This window comes from Canis lupus, chromosome 11 (assembly GCF_011100685.1).
Source record: "Canis lupus familiaris isolate Mischka breed German Shepherd chromosome 11, alternate assembly UU_Cfam_GSD_1.0, whole genome shotgun sequence".
Taxonomy (NCBI): Eukaryota; Metazoa; Chordata; class Mammalia; order Carnivora; family Canidae; genus Canis; species Canis lupus.
Window position 1 is genome coordinate 26,396,768 of NC_049232.1, and position 21,414 is coordinate 26,418,181.

At 39.8% G+C, this 21,414-nt stretch overlaps 1 protein-coding gene across 1 annotated transcript in view; it reads left to right on the top strand.

The window, feature by feature from the left end:
- The window catches only part of CTNNA1 (catenin alpha 1), a 186,080-nt gene that overhangs the window by 73,576 nt on the left and 91,090 nt on the right, over positions 1 to 21,414 (top strand). The window lies entirely within an intron of this gene.

Consider the following 21,414-nt stretch of genomic DNA (forward strand, 5'->3'; position numbering starts at 1 on the left):
TTTTTTTTTTAAATTTATTTATGATAGTCACAGAGAGAGAGAGAGAGAGAGAGAGGCAGAGACACAGGCAGAGGGAGAAGCAGGCTCCATGCACCGGGAGCCGACGTGGGATTCGATCCCGGGTCTCCAGGATCGCGCCCTGGGCCAAAGGCAGGCGCTAAACCGCTGCGCCACCCAGGGATCCCTTTTTATACTGAAAAATTTTAAACTTGTAAAAACCCTACAATGTATACCCATCTTTTTTTTTTTTTTTTTTGAAGATTTTATTTATTTATTCATGAGAGACAGAGGCAGAGACACAGGCAGAGGGAGAAGTAGGCTGCATGCGGGGAGCTCGATGTGGGGGGCTCCATCTCGGATTTCGAGGAACATGCCCTGGGCTGAAGGTGGCGCTAATCTGCTGAGCCACCCAGGCTACCCCCATCTATTCTTTATCTAGATTCACCAGTTAACACTTAGATACATGTGCACATTTGTGTGTACACATGAATGGTGTATTTGTATACAGATATACATAACCTCTTTTTCCATTGAACATTTGGTTGTAAGTTGCAGACATTGTGTTGCTTCAATTCTAAATACTTCAGCATCCATGTCCTAAGGATAATGACGTTCAGTATCCCTAAAATTTCATTATCACCTGTAGGCGTCTATCTAATTTTGGGCAGAAGGGAATGCTGAAAATATTTATAGTTGGTAGTTTTTTTCATGAACCATATAGAATGTCAAAAGAGGTAATTACCAACTAGAGCTATATTAGGCAGACTGAGTAGTGATTTTGAATTTTTAAGGTTTGTGTTTAAACACCAGTCCTTTAAAACCTTTTTTTTCTGTAGATGTTACTGCACTTGTTGATTTTTATCTCTCGTCGTTACCTTCCTTTTTCTTTCCCTAATACTTCTGCCATTCCAGTTATTTAATGCTTAGAGTTACTGTAATTTAGACCTTGTACCTAATATTTACTGTCACAGAAAAGGAGTACGTTAAATAAAATTTATATAAAATTATTTTAAAGGGAAGAGAACAATACAAACTAGTTCTCACTAGTGATTTTTGTCTCTTTAATGCTCTTCAGGGAAAGATGTTAGTACGTTCTCATTTATTCATTTGTCATACATCGTATTCACATATAAGCCTGTGTAAGTGAGTATAATCGTGAGTCATGATGGAATTCCTAGGGTGAAGATGAACGCCTTAGTGTGTTTATCTTTTTTCTACCATATTGTGAAATTAGTGAAGCATCTTGAATTTCTTTAAGCCATAGCCATGTTTTGATCATATGCAGTCTACCTCAGAAAATTGCGATTAGAGGCTTAGTTAAATCAAATGGAAAAAGCCGTTGATAAGTCAGAGTGAAAATATGGGGCACATTTAAAAATCCGTACCTAAGCTTGAAAGTCAGAAAATATAAAAAATGGATAATTTGAAGGATGGTTCATGATCTCAGAGTTTTAAACAGGGAAGCAAAGGACTCAGGGTATGTGTGTGGGTCAGTTATCTGCTATCACATGTAGTACCGGAGTAGTATAAAAATAAAAAATGTAGTTATGAGTAGGAAATCTCTTTGGTTGGGAAGGATATGTGATAAATTTCTTCATATTGTTCTATAGGAGAGCTTCCTAACCATTTTGCATTTGAGAGCTTCTTAATGATCTCTTGAGTCTTAGGGTTGGTTGGGTCTTGGCCTAGTCATCACTGGTCATGAGTAACCTTCTGGTTTCTTTCCAGAGTGTCATACAAATACTGTTTTGAGTTTGTGGCACAGATGTAAAGTTAAGGTAGGAAGCATTCATTTATACTTGAAGAGATGGAGACCATAACACCACTATTATGTATCATTTATTATGTAAAAAAGCTAGAACAAAGATCTTTGTCTGAAATTTAAAGATTATGGTGGAGGTTTTGGAAGAAATTATCTTGAGATTCAGAATATATTATATTTTATCTTATTTTTAAAAGATTTTATTAATTCATGAGAGACACAGAGAGGCAGAGTTACAGACAGAGGGAGAAACAGGTTCCCTGTGGGGAGCCCGATGTGGGACTCCATCCCAGGACCCCAGGATCACGCCCTGAGCTGAAGGCAGGCATTCAACCACTGAGCCACGCAGGCATCCCCAGATGGTACTTTAGAAGATGGTCTCTGGATCTTTCTTAAAGATAAAAATATTTAGTTCCCTTGTATTGACTCACGTAATGCTGAACAAGTTAGATGCTGTCAAAAATGATAGAATGAAGATAAAGCCAGGGAGGAGGGCAATGAAGCACGCTTGAAAGCTTAGAACATCATAGGGTCTGCAAGAAGCAGAAGCAACTAAGGTTAGATTTTTGCTCATTTAGGAAGCTTTCAAAAGCATTTAGAACCCTTAATGACAACCAGAACTTAACCAGCAGTGTTTGCCTATTGCTGATTTCATAACTGAGTATGTGTCAGATGCAAAGTAGAGTGCTGGGCACTGAGTAAGAGTAGGAATGAGGCAGTGATCTTTTCCTTCTAATACAGGATCTCTACAGAGTATTTATGGGGCGTGCCATCATACTACTAAAATGCCATGGGGATTGCGTGGACGATGAGGTTATTTCTAGCTGGGAAACCTGAGGCGTCTTTTTTTTTATTTTTTTTTTTTAAATTTTTTTTTAAATTTTTTATTTATTTATGATGGGCACACAGTGAGAGAGAGAGAGGCAGAGACACAGGCAGAGGGAGAAGCAGGCTCCATGCACCGGGAGCCTGACGTGGGATTCGATCCCGGGTCTCCAGGATCGCGCCCTGGGCCAAAGGCAGGCGCCAAACCGCTGCGCCACCCAGGGATCCCCTGAGGCGTCTTTAGAGAGGATTTATTTTACTTTTTTTTTTTTTTTAAATATTTATTTATTCATGAGAGACACCGAGTGAGTGAGAGAGAGGTAGAGACACAGGCAGAGGGAGAAGCAGGCTCTATGCAGGGAGCCTGACGTGGCACTTGATCCCAGGACTCCAGGATCACAACCTGGAGGAAGGCAGGTGCTAAACCGCTGAGTCACACGAGCTGCCCTGTTTTACATTCTTTAGGGTCAGCTCTACCTTGATTTTTAAGAAATGGCTCACTTTAAGTTTTGATTATTTCTCTTAAAGTTATACAAAAAATTATGTGGAAAATTAAGACAATCTGGCATAATTAAAATTGGTTCAGTACATGGAACTTTTTTGTTTTAAAGATTTATTTATTCATGAGAGACAGAGACACAGGCTGAGGGAGAAGCAGGCTCCCTGCAGGGAGCCGGATATGGGACTCCATCCCAGAACCCCAGGATCACACCCTGAGCCTAAGGCTGCTCAACCGCTGAGCCACCCAGGCATCCCTGTCTGCTTTTGCTGTATAGATCAGTTTGCAGTTTCTGGAGTTTCATATAAATTTAATAATTCAGTATGTACTCCTTCAGTCTGGTTCGTTACTGTTATATCATTATCTTGAGATTCATCCAGAATTCATCTTTTTTTTTTTTTTTTCTCAAGACTTTATTTATTTATTCATGTGAGACAGAGAGAGAGAGGCACAGAGACGTAGGCAGAGGGAGAAGCCGGGTCCATGTAGAGAGCCTGACGTGGGACTCGATCCTGGATCCTGGGATCACACCCTGAGCTGAAGGCAGATGCTCAACCACTGAGCCACCCTCTTCCAACGTCTTTAAAACCTAACTTGCTCTTGTTCAAGGCCCACATTTTTTCCCCTGCATCTGTTTGCTGAAGGCTATTTGAAACTGTACCATCCTGTTTTATTCCTTTGCTGTTTGAAGTTTTGTACCTAAGTTTTGACTTCCTTGAATTGTTATTCAATTATATTTTCTTTATTCATATAATTTTACAACTATGTTTAAGCTTGTAAAAGACAGGAACTGGAGTGCCTGGATTGGATGGGTATGGAGTCTACTTAAAATATTCTTTCTTGAGAGACACCTAACTGTGGGAAATGAACAAGGGGTAGTGGAAAGGGAGGTGGGGGGGGTTGGGGTGACTGGGTGACGGGCACTGAGGGGGGTACTTGATGGGATGAGCACTGGGTGTTATGCTATATGTTGGCAAATTGAACTCTAATAAAAAATTTAAAATATATTAAAAATTTTTCTTTCTCCCTTGCTCTTTGCCCCTCCCCTCTCCCCTCTAAAATGAATAAATGATGAGTTATTTAAAAAATATTTTCAGGGGCTGGTATAATACTAGAAAAGATATTCAGTAAGTGATTGCTTTATAGACTAACTCATGCTGACTTCGGATGAATAAAACGAACCATGCATATTCATGGTGCTGGGATATTAGTGAAAAAAAAAAGATGCTTGCTGCCTCACATTCTAGAAGGTTATAGGCAACGATGCCATGGGCAGTTTACCACTACTTCTGCCCATCTCTCAGTGTAGGATGACATTTGTAGAAAAATTTAAACCACTTACTCTGAAATAAGCAGTGGGGGAAATGGTGTCCTAGGTTATAGTAGAGTTAAATTTGTTTCATCAGGTGAGAGCCAAACTGCCTTTTAAGAGGCTTCAAGGTCCAGGAGGCCAACAGCCTTAATGCTCCTGCTTGCATTGTGGTTTAGAGTTGGAGGTTACTCTGGGCTGTATTGCTAACTTACTGTACTGAGAGCTAAGAGATATTGATGTTAAAAGTAATGCATTTGACCCCTACTTACTGAACATTATGGAAATGCCTCAGATGCATGACAATAGAGGTCTTTTGACATTCAGTGGATCTTTGTAAGTTCTGCAAATGACTTCCACATTTCCTTGGAATGAAATGTGGTGATTGTGGTTAAGTTTAATTTGTTCCTGCTCTGTCAGCTTGAGGTTACTCCTGGGAGAGTTGTAGAGGAAAAAAAAAAAAAAAAAAAAAAGCTTGGATGATTGGATGAGTGTCTAATCTTAAAAGCTTAAAAGTGAATAGATTGAAATTAAAAGGAAATGTAATTGAATTTGGAAAAAAAATTACCACTTTGTTTATTTTTCATAATTGAAAGTCATACGTATGCATTAAATTACTGAACCACCACTATTGTTAACATTTAAGAATATACATTCCCTTTCTTATATGTATCGTTTTTTTTTTTTTTTTTTAGTTTTAAAATAATCTTAGTCCTTTTAATGTTCTCTGGTCTATAAACAAAATATTATATAATTAGGGTTCAAACCATTATGTTAATGGGTTAAAACAGACAGATTAATGGGTTAAAATTTTTCTTTCTTAAATACATGGCTGACTTTTAGAGTGCAGTTGTGTGTTAGAATGTTCTCTGAAGTTATTTCAATGCCAGTGAAAAATGTTCTGAAGAGCATTGTACTTTATGTAGTTGAATTTTACATTTCACACTCTTCCTCCTGCTGAAGGATATGCTGATCATCATGTGTTCCTTTCTTCTTTTATTAGAACATGCACCTTTTTTTTTTTGGTAAAGATTTATTTATGTGGCGGAGAGTGCAAGTAAGAGAGCATGAGCCAGGGGAGAGGCAGTGAGAAGCAGGTTCCCCACAGAGCAGGAAACCAGAAGTGGGGCTCATTTCTAGGACCCTGGGATCATGACCTGCGCTGAAGGCTAGCTGCTTAACCCACTGAGCCACCCAGGTGCAGGAGCACATGCTTTGGATTTTCCCAATGGTAGAATTCACTGTGACCATGCTTGTTTGTTTTTGTTATCACACTCATCTTCAAACCCTCTGACCTCTCAAAAAATAAACAAAACTCCTCCTCCCTACCCCTTATACCCCAGATCTGAAAATACTTAACACGGTATCTGAAGTAACAGAAGACCGCCAGTCTTTGAAACATTCTGTTTGGTTTTGGCCTGAGCAGTCTTGGCCAGTTCATGGTACATGTGTTGACTGACTGAAGTGAGGACTTAGAATTGGTGAGAAAAAGCTTTGGGCTTGAGCTTGAGTAGCTCTGGCTCTGTGCCATCTGGTGTGGTAGGTAGCCAGTAGCCAGATGTGGCTATCAGGTACCTAAATAGGACTAATTTAAACTGAGATGTGCTATAAGTATAGACTACTCCCCATATTTCAAAGACCGAGTACATAAAAAAGTATGTAAAATATCTCAATATCATAATATTTTGGATATATTGGGTTGAATATAATCTCTTCTTAAAATTATTTTTTTTACCTGTTTCTTTTTATTTACAGCTACTAGAAAATTTAAAATTATATATGTAGTTTTTGGTTGGTCACATTATGTATCTCTTCAGTAGTTCTGACTACTGGATAACTTAACCAGTTGAGTACATAAGAGTTTAACATCAACCTCATTGAATGTCCAAAAGTGGTACCATATACATACATGGTAGCTATCATAGCTTGTATTTTTTTTATACCTAAAAGTATAGTTTCAGACAGAAGAAGATTGGTACAACTTAGAACCTGGCAAGGATGCTTTTGCTTGAAGATAAATTTTGTCTTTGTTCTTTGTTCTCAGGCCAAACCCAAAACACTGGATGCAGTGGTATTAGGATCCTAAAAGAGGAATGCAATAACTTGGGCATTTTTTGGGTACTGTACTGCGTATATATTTGAGGGGTTTGATTATGTTAATATAGCAGGCATAAAATTTTTATTTGATTTGGATAATAGTTTGATATGGAATGTATGAATAGGATGCAGTTAATATTCACTTTCAAAGATATATTGTTACTTTAGTGAAGGGAAGCACTTAATTTAGATGCTAATCTCTTCTCAGTTTTGCAAATGCCTTCCCGGAATCACTTTAGCCTAGCTTGAGCTTCCCAGCCTTTGGTGTCTTTGAAGAGCTTGTTACTACATTATTTTGTAGCTGCATTTCTTATTTTCAAAATTAGAATAGCTTACTTTTTTTCTGATTATAATTCTAAATTCATTGTATGTCACATGTAATCCTACCACCTATTTTTCGTGTCCAGCTTTACAGCTTCATTGTGCATATGTGTGTATGTATACACGTATCTGTTTTATTTTTTTATATCTGTTTTATTTTTACCACTTCTTTTATTAACAATAAAAATAAGGAATATCTATACTATTATACTGTATACCACAGGCCAGCCATTGTCCTAAAAGACACATATTACTGCCTATTTTACTGCCTTTTAATAAGTGTATAAGTTTTTTTTTTTTTAATTTTTATTTATTTATGATAGTCACACAGAGAGAGAGAGAGAGAGAGAGGCAGAGACACAGAGACACAGGCAGAGGGAGAAGCAGGCTCCATGCACCGGGAGCCTGATGTGGAATTCGATCCTGGGTCTCCAGGATCGCGCCCCGGGCCAAAGGCAGGCGCCAAACCGCTGTGCCACCCAGGGATCCCTATAAGTTGTTATTTGCTCAAAAATACATACACATACAGCTGAGATCTCTGACCTGAAAGTCTGGGCTCTTAATACTTTAATCATTGTGTGTGCATCTTTACTACAGCAAATGTGATTTTACATCATCCTCTTTAATGGCTACGGATATTTCCACTGTATTGCTTTATAAACGACTGTTCTGAAATTAAATATTCCACCCTAAATAAGATAAACCCAGGTCTGGTATAGCTGCTTGAAGTGAGCCAAACAGGAAAGCTTTTTACAGTGTCCTCCCAAGCCAGGCTTTCTGATGTGACTTGAGTGTCATAGATGTTTCATTTGGCTCTGTGATGTGCAGCTATGCAGCTAAGTTTTGTTATACAACATGCTGTGATTTCCATCTTGGTTTGACCCTTTGGGTTTCGTATAATCTGATCTCACCTGTATTGCTAGTCCATAATTCTGTAGCTGTGCTTGGATATGATTTTATTGATTTGTTAGTGTAAGCTTTTCTGTGAGCTGCCCAGCATATTTGAGAGAATTTAAACATAAATAGATGTTGCATTGAATGCAAAATTTGAGCATGTTGTAGGACTTGTTTCTATTGATGGAGCAGCATTTGTTTAATTTGGAAATCTAGTTGTCAAACATTGTGTGATTTTTTTTTTTTTTTTTTTTCTGTCCATGGAAGGCAAGAGGTTTAAAAGACCTTCTTAACTCTGAGGAGGACCTCTCCCCAAGATATATTTTGTGTTGCTTTTTAAGAGGTTCAGGGTTCTTCCTGTGTGTGCTACTCTAGTGTTATGAATTGCAGTATTTAACAGGCAAGTTTTTAACCTTTTATATACAGAAAGACACATGTTTATGTATTGAATGAAATGGTGCTGGTCTAATGGAACAGTAGTGGAATGGTCTCTTGAGATTGGGATGATGGAGTAGATATGGAAGCCTGCCCAGTGTCAGGCTGCAGATCAAGTTTTAGCCTCTGTTAGACTATCTTTGGTATTTACCTTATGTTCTTCAGATGGATAGGCTTGAAAAGATTTTATATCAAAAAATGTTTTTGTATTAAAAAGTTAAATCTCTAAATATATCACTGTTAGTAATTGTCGCTAGGTGGTGGGGTGACAGCCGGTATAAATTTTCTTCTCTATTTTCCCACAGTTTCTGGACAGTGTTACAGGAAAACTTTAAAAGTAAACTTAGATCCTTTAGTCCCATAACTCTCTTGGATTTTTGGTTTTAAAAGAATGATTTTATTTATTTTTAAAAAATATTTATTTATTTTAGAGAGAGCAAGTGTGTGTGCACAAGTGGGAGGAGCAGGGAGAGGGAAAGAGAATCCCAAGGAGACACAGAGCCTGACGTGGGACTCAATCCTAGGACCCTGAGACCGTGATCTGAACAGAAACAAATTCTGTTCGGTTTTGGCCTGAGCAGTATTGGTCCGTGGTGCTCAACCAGCTGTGCCATCCAGGCACCCCTAAAGATTTTATGTAGTCTCTATACCCAATGTGGGGCTCAAACCCCATGTCCCTGAGACCAAGAGTCATAAGCTCCACCATATATATATTTTACATATATTTTGAAACAGAGACCGAGAGCCAGCGAGTGAGCATGAGTAAAGGGAAGGGGAGTGGTCTCCCTGCTGAGCAGGAAGCCTGTTGTGGTGCTTGATTCTAGGACCCTGGGATCATGACCTGAGTCAAAGGCAGACATGTAACCAACTGAGCCACAACAAGGTAGCTAGTGCTTTTCGGGGTGAGGTTTAGCGGGAGGGGAGGGAGGGGAGGGGAGTGGCAGGAGGAGGGGATTGGAGGGGAGGTGTAGGTGGAAGGGGCGGGGAGGTGAGGGGAGGGGAGGGGAGGGGAGGGGGAGGGAGGGGGAGGGGGAGGGAGAGGGAGGGAGGGAGGGGAGGGAGGGAGGGGAGGGAGGGGAGGGGAGGGGGGAGGGAGGGGAGGGAGGGAGGGAGGGAGGGAGGGAGGGAGGGGGATGGGAGGGAGGGGGAGGGGAGGGGGAGGGAGAGGGAAAAAACGAAGAAGAAAGAAAGACAGGAAGGAGGGGGAGGGAGGAGGGAGGGGGGGAGGGGAGGGGAGGGGAGGGGAGGGAGGGGAGTGGGGGTAGGGAGGAGGAGAGGAGGGAGAGAGGGAGATGAGAGGGGGGGAGATGAAACAGGAAAACGCCATACGCACACCACGAAAGCAAGCCCTTCCATTCACGTCCTTCATTAGTCCTTCCTTCCTTCCTTCCTTCCTTCCTTCCTTCCTTCCTTCCTTCCTTCCCTCCTTCCTCCCCCCCCCCCCCTTTTAAAAGATTTTATTTATTTATTCATGAGAGACAGAGAAAGAGGCAGAGACACAGGCAGAGGGAGAAGCAGGCTCCATGCAGGGAGCCTGACGTGGGATTCGATCCCGGGACTCCAGGGTCATGTCCTTGGCCGAAGGCAGGCGCCAAACCGCTGAGCCACCCAGGGATCCCAGCTATTTCTAGTTTAATTAAAACTTAATATGACCAAAGAACATATTTTGAATAATTTCATTTCTTTAAGTTGTTTATTAAAATTTGTTTTATGAGCCAGTGCTACTTTTGTGAATGTTCTATCTGCATTTGGAAAGAATAGGTGAATTTTGCTCTTGTCAGATGCAGTGATTTTTTTTTAAAATATTTTATTTATTTATTCATGAGAGAGAGAGAGAGAGAGAGGTGCAGAGAGACACAGGCGGAGGGATTAGCAGGCTCCATGCAGGGAGCCCAATGCGGAACTCGATCCCAAGACTCCAGGATCACACCCTGGGCCAACGGCAGGCGCTAAACTGCTGAGCCACCCAGGGATCTCTGGATTGAGCCACCCAGGGATCTCTGGATGGAGTGATTTATAAATGTCTATTAGATCCAGTTGGTTGATGGTGTTGGTTGATCCAATTGGTTCAATTCTTCCATACATTGCTTCTCTCTCTCTCTCTCTCTCTCTCTGTACCCCACCCTGCCTCGCTGTCTGTCTGTCTGTCTGTCTGTCTATCTATCTATCTATCTATCAGCTTGCTCTTAAGGATTACTGAGAGAGGAGTGTTGCAGTGTACAGCTATAATTGTGGATTTGGCCCTTTCTCATTTCAGTTCTCAGATTGCTACTCTGTGCGTTCTGTCCGTGGATTTAAGTGTAGTCAGTGTGATAGAGTGGATTGCGTTTATTCATTCTTAACCAGAGAACTAAAACTCAGCCACCTATTTTCAAAACAGCCTGGAAGTAGGGATAACTTGGGCACAATAATACCCAAGTAAAGACAAGACTAGAGCCAAGGCTTCTGGGTTTTAGTCCAGGGCTACTCCTGTTGGTACTTTTCAGTGATGCCATAGACCGTGGGCAATAAGATGATGTTTCCAGAAAATAGAATTTATTAAGCTTGATCAAATTAACTTCCCTGGAGCTCTTTCCTAATGGTAAAACAGATTCGTTAATGGCTGCCTTTCCACCTGACCTGTTAAAAGGCACAGAGAGCCAAACAAGACCAAGTAAAATGATGATGATGGGATAATGGGTGATGATCTTGCAAAAATATCAAAATTCCTTGAAACAAAAGAATGGTAAATGAAGCATAGCCACAAACAAGGTAAACCAGGATCTGCATCTGCGGAGACTGAGGCTGTTCTTTCTTGTAAAGAGTGGCAGGTCCTTCTTGACTTTGTGTGACAACTCCATTCCTTGCTGTTTTTTTTTCCTATAGCAAAGAGTTGTAGTGGCACCACTCCATCCTCTTTATTAGTTCAGGCTTTTATTTTATTTTATTTTATTTTATTTTATTTTATTTTATTTTATATATTCTCATGAATAAATAAAAAAAATATATATAATATATATTTTTTATTTATTCATGAGAGACACAGAGAGAGAGAGAGAGGCAGAGGGAGAAGCAGGCTCCTTGCAGGGAGCCTGATGGTGGGACTCAATCCTGGGGTCACGACCTGAGTCAAAGGCAGAGGCTCAACCACTGAGCCTCCAGGTGCCCCGAAAATTGGCATTGTTTTACAGATTTTATTTATTTCGGGGGGGAGAGCGAACACACAGGAGCGTGGGCGTGCACAAGTAAGGGGGTGGGGCCGAGGGAGAAGCCGACTCCCCACTGAGCAGGGTGCCTGCCTGTGGGCTAGATACCAGGACCCTGGGATCTTAACCTGAGTCAAAGGCAGATGTGTAACTGACTGAGCCATCTAGGGGCTGGCAAGTTAGCATTGTTTTAGTTACATTTGTAATACTTCCTTTTCCCTCCATTATCCCTTTTGGCCCAAAAAGTAGGCTTTACTTTGGGCAAAATTGTCATGTGTTGATAATAAGAAATTCATTTAAAATATTGTAACTGTTTAAACATAGCAAACTAGGTGTTTTGGGAGGCTACCTATTTATTTTATCTAGAATACCCATATGTGACAAATGTAAAATTAAAGCTTATGAATTGTAACTTTCTACCTTAATGTTTTCTGTTCATTGATCTCAATATTTTTTTCCTGAAATTACATGTTTTAGAGGACTTAGGTGGTTAATAAAAACTCTTGGGTTTGCAAACTGCCCTTTCTTAATTAATTAAAGCTTATGAATTGTAACTTTCTACCTTAATGTTTTCTGTTCATTTTCTACCTTAATGTTTTCTGTTCATTGATCTCAATATTTTTTTCCTGAAATTACATGTTTTAGAGGACTTAGGTGGTTAATAAAAACTCTTGGGTTTGCAAACTGCCACAGGCAGAGGGAGAAGCAGGCTCCATGCACCGGGAGCCCGACATGGGATTCGATCCGGAGTCTCCAGGATCGCGCCCTGAGCCAAAGGCAGGCGCCAAACCACTGTGCCACCCAGGGATCCCTGTTTTCATATTTCTTAGTCATAAAATAAAAGGGTGGAAGTCTGTGGAATGTGGTATTTTCTTCTCTGAGTGAATGTCCTTATTCTTTGTTTATTTTGGGTTGAATCTGTGTTCATATCTGATGACTGCTAAGTAAGTGCTGGACAGTCAATAAATAGCTTATTTATTTTAAAGTGCAATATTGGATATCTAGAACTGAAGACTGCTAGAATTGATTTTGTTTGGTCATTCTCTGAAAATGGCCCTGGGACCTTTTCATAACGGCATGATTTGGAGACATACTGTACGAAAGATACGTTCTTTCATTGATTTATTCTAAAACAACATCTGGGCAGTAAATTGTCTTACGAGTGTTATTTTCAGATGTGTTGAAATGATTGGCCTCCTGGTTTGGTTTTACTCCAGTTGCAGATTGTCTGACTTTTAGTTTTGTAAAAAATTTGCATTTTGTAATTGTCTACCAAATAGAATGCAGTGTAGCATCTTATTTCAAAGCTTCCTTGCTAATTGTCCTTAAAATTTAATACCAGAGCATACTTGTCCTGAATTACTTCTTTCTACTTTGAGGGAGAATTATTGGTTTTGTAGATTCAGATATGAAACTGCTATTCTAGGAATGAAAAGATTTATGTTTTGGCTTGCCCTTGTTTTGTGTCTATATGAACATTGCTTATTATTCCTTGGTATTAAATAACCTGAAATACTGTTATAAGAAAAATGATAAATATTTGACCAGTGATACCCAATTATAATCTTTAAAGCTCATAATAATAAATATACTTGTTGCCAGGAAGCAGAACGTACTTGTTTATCTTGTCTTTTTTTTTTTTTTTTTGAAGATTCTCTACTGTGAAAAATAAATAAGGCCATTATATATGGGAAAATTGTCTGGCTATAAAAAAATTGGTTCATATATATAGTTGGTGACTTCTGTCGTGATTAAATTATCCCCTTTTGTCTCCCCCCTCCCCCCTGCCTTTTCAAAGCAGGTCTTTCTTAGACTATTAAAATTTCTTAATTGATAGAGTGGACTCAGGAGGACATTTGTTGAGTTTTCTTTTTTTAAAACAGTATTAAATTTTATAGCATTTAGAACAAAATGCAATTTTAAAACTGGAAATTTCTTTTTTTTAAGCCTTTTTTTTTTTTTTTTCCTTAAAGACTTTATTTATTTATTTATGAGAGACACAGAGAGAGGCAGAGACACAGGCAGAGGGAGAAGAAGGCTCCATGCAGGGACCTGATGTGGGACTCCATCCTGGGACTCCAGGATCATGCTCTGGGCCCAAGACAGGCACCCAACTGAGCCACCCAGGCATCCCTAAAACTGGAAATTTCTCATCAGTGTTTTTAAAAACTGACTGCATTGGCTATTTCTTTCTAGGGAGGGGAGGGTTGGTAGGGAGGGGGTCTTGTGGGGGGGGGAGGGAGGTTGGGGGATTGGGGCTTTTCTTGTCTTTCTTTCGTGTTCTTTCTTTCTTAGTTCTGTTCTTATTCTTTCTTTCTTTCTTTCTTTCTTTCTTTCTTTCTTTCTTTCTTTCTTTTTAATGATAGTCACACAGAGAGAGAGAGTGAGAGAGAGAGAGAGAGAGAGGCAGAGACATAGGCAGAGGGAGAAACAGGCTCCATGCATGGGGAGCCTGACGTGGGATTCGATCCCAGGTCTCCAGGATTGTGCCCTGGGCCAAAGGCAGGCACCAAACCGCTGCGCCACCCAGGGATCCCCATTGGCTATTTCTTTGATATCTATAGCTCTTTCATTTTGGCAAACTCTAGAAGCTAGAATGAAACTAATTTTTTTGACTAGGGTTTCCCAAGCAGTGCAGAATTACCATTTTCTTAAAACCACTCAGAATCAAGAATTACAGTAGTTATAGGGTATGATGATAAACATCAGTAACTATATATTTTTTTATTTGAGGCATTGGTCAAGTGATAGTTGATAGTTCCTTTGACTCCCAAGAGTTGACAAGATTTTAATATCTAGATATGAACATAGATGTATGGGGAATGGTATGTGTAGGATAATCCCTTATTAAATGGCCCAGTGTTGTGGATTTAAAATATTCCAGCAATAAAATAATAGTATCACAGATGGGATGCTTGGATGGTTCAATGGTTGAGCATCTGCTTTTGGCTCAGGCCGTGATCCTGGGATCCAGGATGAGTCCTACATGGGGCTCCCTGTGTGGCAAGCCTGCTTCTCCCTCTGCCTGCGTCTCTGCCTCTCTGCCTCTCTCTCTCTGTGTCTCTCAGGAATAAATAAATAAATCTTAAAAAAAAATAGTATCACAGATGAAACAAGAAAGCAAAGAGTTGATGATTGTTAAAGGCTGATGATATTGCATAAGGACATAAGATACTGACTATTCTCAGTCCTTTTGAATATGTTTGGAAAATCCTATAGTAAGTTAAAAAAGAAAGACATAGCATCATCATTATGGTTATTGAGTAGGCCAGGATAATATAATAACTTGTCTAAGGACATATTCCCTACCATGTGTTTTTAGCCCTTCTGAGGGCATCTGTTTGTCTTGTAAACTCTAGAAGGCCTTGTTTATCCCATCTTACTCCCCTTCTCTGTCCCCCAGTTCATAGTTTGGCCTTTGTTGTCTCTTAGGCCAGTTAGGTTCTCTTAAGAATTTGTATGGGAAAATAATGAGAAAATGATACAATTAGTATCTGGGAACTGAAATAGGAAATTATGACTTTAGGTACAGTTATGAAGGGTCATGGCAAGGTGACTTTGTTGGTTGAGCAGCAGCTATGAATTAGAAAGGCTGCACAGAGGATAAGAGTTTCGTGATCTAGTCCCACATTGAGCTCCCTTCCAGGAGCCTGCTTCTCCCTCAGCCTATGTCTCTGTCTCGCTCTGTGTGTCTCTCATGAACAAATAAATAAAATCTTAAGAAAAAAAAAAGAAATTTCTTACTGAGAAGTTGCCACAATACAGCCATTGGGTGGCTTAAACACTGTTTTGTTGGCCAGCATGATTTCAGAGTCCTTCCTTTTGCTGTTGATTATGAAGACATGGTTTACAGCTAGAGAAAGAAAGCCTTGCCTGAATATAAACATCCTGTCTACTATTATCTTTCTCTGTTTTTCCTTTTTTAGTACTCTTTCTTGGGCAAAAATAAGAATGAAGAGATCTGGCTTAGAAGAGATAACTGGTACAATGGAGTTTAAAAACCGAAAATGAAATTGTTTTATTATTATAAAGCACTGGAGCAAGTATAAAACTATATTAAATAGGATATACAAAGACAGAAAGACAAGGTTGACATTGATTGGCATTGAGTGGGCGAAGGGAGAAACAACAATAGATGTAGAATGAGGAGTAAATTAGTTTGCAGGGGATGGCGAATCTCTGGGCTTGGTGGAATGAAGAGGTATTAAAGAATCATTTTATGAGCAAGACTGACTAGAAACCATCCTGTTTTCCTCTGTTAGTGGGTGGCTCACTCACATTGTCAGAGGTCTTGGGAAATGTTTGCTTTTTCCCCTTTAATTTATTCCTGTGTAGAAATTCCTGTGTAGAAAGTTACTGTTCAGACTCTAGATTAGGGGCTTGTGGAGAGAGGTGTTTTGGTCATATTGTTATTTTCATATTATAACATCTTTAGTTGGCAGCTTTTTTGTAGGGTGGATTTAGCCTTTGATAGGTTTCCTCAGGCCTAAGAATGAGCTGCTAAAGTAAAAAGGAAACTATTCCATTTAGCCTCTAGACAGTGACACATTAAGGACTAATGACTGCCAAAAGGAAATGTCAAACGCTAAGCTAGTCTACTTTCTTTGGCAGCTGAGAATCCGGTGAATCAACAGTTTTAGGGGGTGTATATTTAATGTGGGTGGAGGAAGAGAGTGTCTAACATTCTTTAAGGCCCTGTTCGGCACTCTTGGACTTGGTACCGGTTTCTACTTTTCTAAACTCAAAGGCACATGGCATAGAATAAGGGTAGCTACTTTTCATATAGGTAATAGAACATTTTGAAATGTGTTTGTGGACTTTTTTTTCCCCCCTAAGATTTTATTTATTTGAGAGAGAGAGCGACAGAGCACAAGCAGGGGGAGAGGCAGAGGGGGAGGAAGAAGCAGTCTCCCCACCGAGCAGGGATTCCCAAGTGGGGCTTGATCCCAGGACCCTGGCATCATGACCTGAGAGGAAAGCAGGCAAAGCAGACGCTTAACTGATAAAGCCACTCAGGTGCCCTTGGGCTTTGTTTTTATGTATTTTTATTTAATTGTTGATAGCTGGCAGAAATGTGTTGGATTTGTGTGAGGGAAAATACTTTGGGGGTTTTGATTGCTTTTGTACCTTTGATCACAAACAGGAATTATTTGAAGAGTCATTTTTTTTTTTAAGATTTTATTTATTTATTCATGAGAGAGAGAGAGAGGCAGAGCCGCAGAGCCACAGGGAGCTTGATGTCAGACTGGATCAACCCAGTCTGGGTCTCCAGGATGGCAACCTGGGCTAAAGGTGGCTGCTGAGCCACCTGGGCTGCCCTTGAAGAGTCTCTTGAAAGACAAAGGATAAATTCCTGATTCTTGAGGTTTAAGAAGCAAATTTAGGCTGAATACTAAAAATAACTTTTAAGGAAAGGTAACACGTTTATAACTTTTAAACTTATAACCAAGCGTGGTCAATTGTGTTCTGTATATTTAAAATTTAACCCTTAAATATTCACATGCAGGGATGTGGGGATAGTGATAGCTAGAGGATACAGGTGATAAAAATGTTCTAATGGTAATAGTTGTACATATCTGGATATACTAAGAAAAAACCATGGAATTGTACACTTTAATTGTGTGATATATATATGAATTGTATTTTACTATGCATCCTAATATATATCTTAAAGCTATTTAAAAACATTCACATTTTTCCATACATGTATATATGTGTTTATATACATGTATCCATGCTAATGATCACCTCATCACATCATTACATGATCATTAGCATGGATTAGGAGCCAAGGAAATTTGTGTATCCTGTATGAAGTAAAGAATGCCTTCCCCACCCCCCCCGCCCCGAAATGGGGTCCATGTCGGTTATTGCTATCAAAATGACACTGGTTATATTAGCCTACATTGTGCACAAAGTTGGCCTTTTTAATCTCCTGGCTTTGTATTGAATACAGTAATGGCCTGCAATTTTGTGTGGCTATTTCATTTAAGGGTTTTTGAATCAAAAGTAGTTTAAAAAACTCAGAACATGTATCACTTCAATTCACTATTCTTCATTTTTATTTTGTCTCTTTGAAAAGGGGTAGATCTGTGCAATATGCATATTATTAGTCCTTAAATGATTATTTATAAAGATTTTATTCATTCACGAGAGACCGAGACCGAGAGAGAGAGAGAGAGAGAGAGAGGCAGAGACATAGGCAGAGAAGCAGGCACACAAGGAACGCGACGCTGGACTGGATGTCGAACCTTGGGATCATGCCCTGAGCCGGAGGCAGATGCTCAACCGCTGCGCCACCCAGGCATCCAAATTATCATGTTTTAAATACTTTGGATTTTTCACTTGAAGATTGTGCATATAATCACCTAGAATTTGATTATACGGGCAGCCCTGGTGGCGCAGCGGTTTAGTGCCGCCTGCAGCCCAGGGCATGATCCTGGAGACCCTGGATCGAGTCCCACATCGGGCTGTCTGCGTGGAGCCTGTGTCTCTGTCTCTCTCTCTCTCTCTGTGTCTCTCTCATGAATAAATAAAATCTTTAAAAAAAAATAAAAAAATAAAAAAATAAAAAAAAGAATTTGATTATACAATTTTAAGGACTATGAAAATGAATCAGGTTTTTTATTAATGACATAATCTTTTTCTTTTCTTTTCCTTTCTTTCTTTCTTTCTTTCTTTCTTTCTTTCTTTCTTTCTTTCTTTCTTTCTTTCTTTCTTTCTTTCTTTCTTTCTTTCTTTCTTTCTTCTTTCTTCTTTTTCTTTCTTTCTCAGAGGAATATGATGGACTGGGGGAGGGATTTTGATTGAAATAATGGTGCTAGGGATCTCTGGGTGGCGCAGCGGTTTAGCGCCTGCCTTTGGCCCAGGGCGTGATCCTGGAGACCCGGGATCGAATCCCACATCGGGCTCCCGGTGCATGGAGCCTGCTTCTCCCTCTGCCTGTGTCTCTGCCTCTCCCTCTCTCTCTGTGTGACTATCATAAATAAATAAAATAAAAAAAAAAAAGAAAAGAAATAATGGTGCTAATATCTTACAGCTGTATTCTAGGCCTGCTTGAACTTGAAAGAATTCAAAATTCAAAAAAGTTGTAGTAGAGGTTATAATGGAAATGGTCTATTTTAACCAACGATAATTACTTTGTTTACCTGTAGTAGGTTTTTGCTCTTACTGCTCTGGGGTAGTGCTTGTAGCTGAACAGCATGTATTTTCTTTTTCTTTTTTTTTTTTTTTTGAGATTGACAAATGCCTTTAAGTAAATAAAGCTCAAAGGAGGAGTTGTCACTGGTGGCATTGAGTCCTCCTTTCTCGCCCTGGTGCATCTCAGGCTGCCTCTTCGGTCACCTCCGCAGGGAGACCTGGGGCCTTCGGGCCGCTGCCCCTCAGTGGCACTCCAGGGCCTTGGCGAGCAGGTGGTTGAGGTGGCCCACCATGGGGCGGGGGTTGTCGACCAGCCCCGCGGTGATCATGGCGTTCGCGTAGATCTGATCAGCCAGTAGCTGGGCCAGTTCAGGCTCGCTGTCCCGCAGCTCACTGAGCTTCTTGATCAGTATGTGTCTGGGGTTGATCTCCAGCGTGGGCTGCAGGAGCTGGGCGCGCTTCTCCTGCGTCTTTTCAGGTCATATCATGCATACTTTTCCTGATTTTTGTGGTGCCCCTCCCCAACCAGCATGGCTTATCCTGTAGGGTTGCTGTTGCCTGACAGAACTAAGCTGTGAGTCTAACTTTGGTGAACCCCAAAGTTCCTTTTGGTGAAGGAACTTTTCTTATGATGAAGTGTAGGCCAAAGGCCAAAGTTAGCAGTCTCCTTATAGCTTTCAGTGATTCTCAGGCTTTATCATAGAAGTTTGTTCAGTTTTTTTTTTTTTTTAAGATTTTATTTATTTATTCATGAGACACACACACACACACACACACACACACACACACACACACAGAGGCAAAGACACAGAGGGAGAAGCTGTCTCCATGCAGGGAGCCTGACGTGGGACTTCATCCTGGGTCTCCAGGATCATGCCCTGGGCCAAAGGCAGGCACCAAACCGCTGAGCTACCCAGGGATCTCCTGTTCAGTTTTATCATAGAAGCCAACAACAGTTTTACAAGCAGAAAGAAAGTCTCACCTCATTCTGTATGTAGCACAAAATTACAGCTACTAGCAAGAGCTCATGTTAACTGTAATGAACTTTTCCCAGGCTTTTTCCATTAATGTTAATTTGATGTGTAGTTCATTCCTTTTATCAACTGGTCCTTGCTACCAGACCAAACTATAAAAGGCAACAGAAATGAATTAGTATGATGGAAAGAATTTAATTCTTCTTAAGTGTTTTCTGCAACTAGGGAAGAAACTGAAAGCATTTCCTTTTTAGCTGTCATAATTTATTAAAATGTTAATTGAAAAAGTCAAATGTGATCCCCTTTCCCCACTTTTTACTTTTGCTTTATTTGAGGATATTTGCATTCTCTGTCTTTTCCTTTCCTTTTCCTTCTTTTCCTTTCTTTGTAAATTCTCAAAGAGAGAACCCTTACGGTGGAAATTCAGGCACTGAGGCAGGAAGTGAGAAAGATGTGTTTTGATGGAGATGGTCATGGTCAGGTCACTGGGGCAGGTGTTTGTGAATCCTATTTTGGGGGGTAGGAAACTCTACCTAGGTTGATGTCCTGGGAAATGGAACATAGCTCTGCTGCCCCAAGTAAAATTTCTGGGGATTACAGAAAGGAAATATTTGGTCATCTCCAGTTCTGTTGCTTTTTGGAGCTGTACCAATATTAATGAATTTGGTATTTCTTTATATGGGACTAAGGAGTTAGAGAAGCTGAAAATGACAGATAACATAGGCTAATATCTGGAAATCAATCCAGTGGTTCTTCTTCATGACCTTTAGACCAGCTCTACAAGAAATTTAAGGGGGAGTCCTGAGTGGAAAAGAAAGACCGTAAGTTGAGTATAAGGAAAATAGGAAGCACAAAAGTATATCTGTAAAAATCATGGGATTCAAATCGATGTTTATGTTTGGGAGACGAGTAAAGAATGAGTTCAAACTTAAGTGACCATCAACTTAATACAGACTGTTACATGTAGAAGAAGTTTATACAAACCTAAGGTCACTACAAATCAAAAACTGGTAGTAGATATTCAGAAATTAGAGAAAAGAATCCAAATATATCACTAAAGAAAGCCAGCAAACTATGAGAAAAGAAAGAAGAAAGGATCAGAGAAGACTACAAAGACAACCACAAAACAAGTAACAAAATGGCAATAAAATACATACTTATCAATAATTACCTTAGAATGTAAATGTACTGAACACAAAAGATAATACAGTGATGGAATGAATTAAAAAACAAAAAACAAGACACGTTTATATGCTGCCTATAAGAAACTCATTTCAGACCTAAAAACACAAACTGAAAATGAGGGGATGGAGAACTATATCATGCAAATGAAGTTCAAAAGAAAGCCTGAGTAGCAGTACTTATACTGGTCAAAACAGATTTTAAAACAAAGACTGTAGCAAGAGACAAGGAAGGATACTGCATGGTAATAAAGGAGAAAATCCAGCAAGAAGATAACAGCAACTGTAAATACTTACGCACCTAACATGGAAACACTCAGATACATAAAACAATAACAAATACAATGGAACTATTGATAGTAATACAGTGATAGTAGGGATCTTTAACACCCCACTTACATCATTGGGCAGATCATGCAAACAAAATCAACAAGGAAATAGTAACTTTGAATGACACACTAGACCAGATGGATTCAACAGATATATTCAGAACATTCCATTCTAAAACAGCAAAATACACATATTTTCAAGTGCACGTGGAACATTCTCCAGAATAGATCCCATTTTAAGCCACAAAACAAGTCTCACTAAATTCAGAAAGATCCAGGTCATGTCATGCATGTTTCTGACCACGACGATATGAAACTGGAAATCAACCACCAGAAAAAAAATCTGGAACAATTGATTGATTGATTCATGACCAAAACCCACAATGGTACAAAACCTTTGGGCTGCAGCTAAGACAGTTCTGAGAGGGAAGTTTAGAGCAATACAGGCCTACCTTAAGCAAGA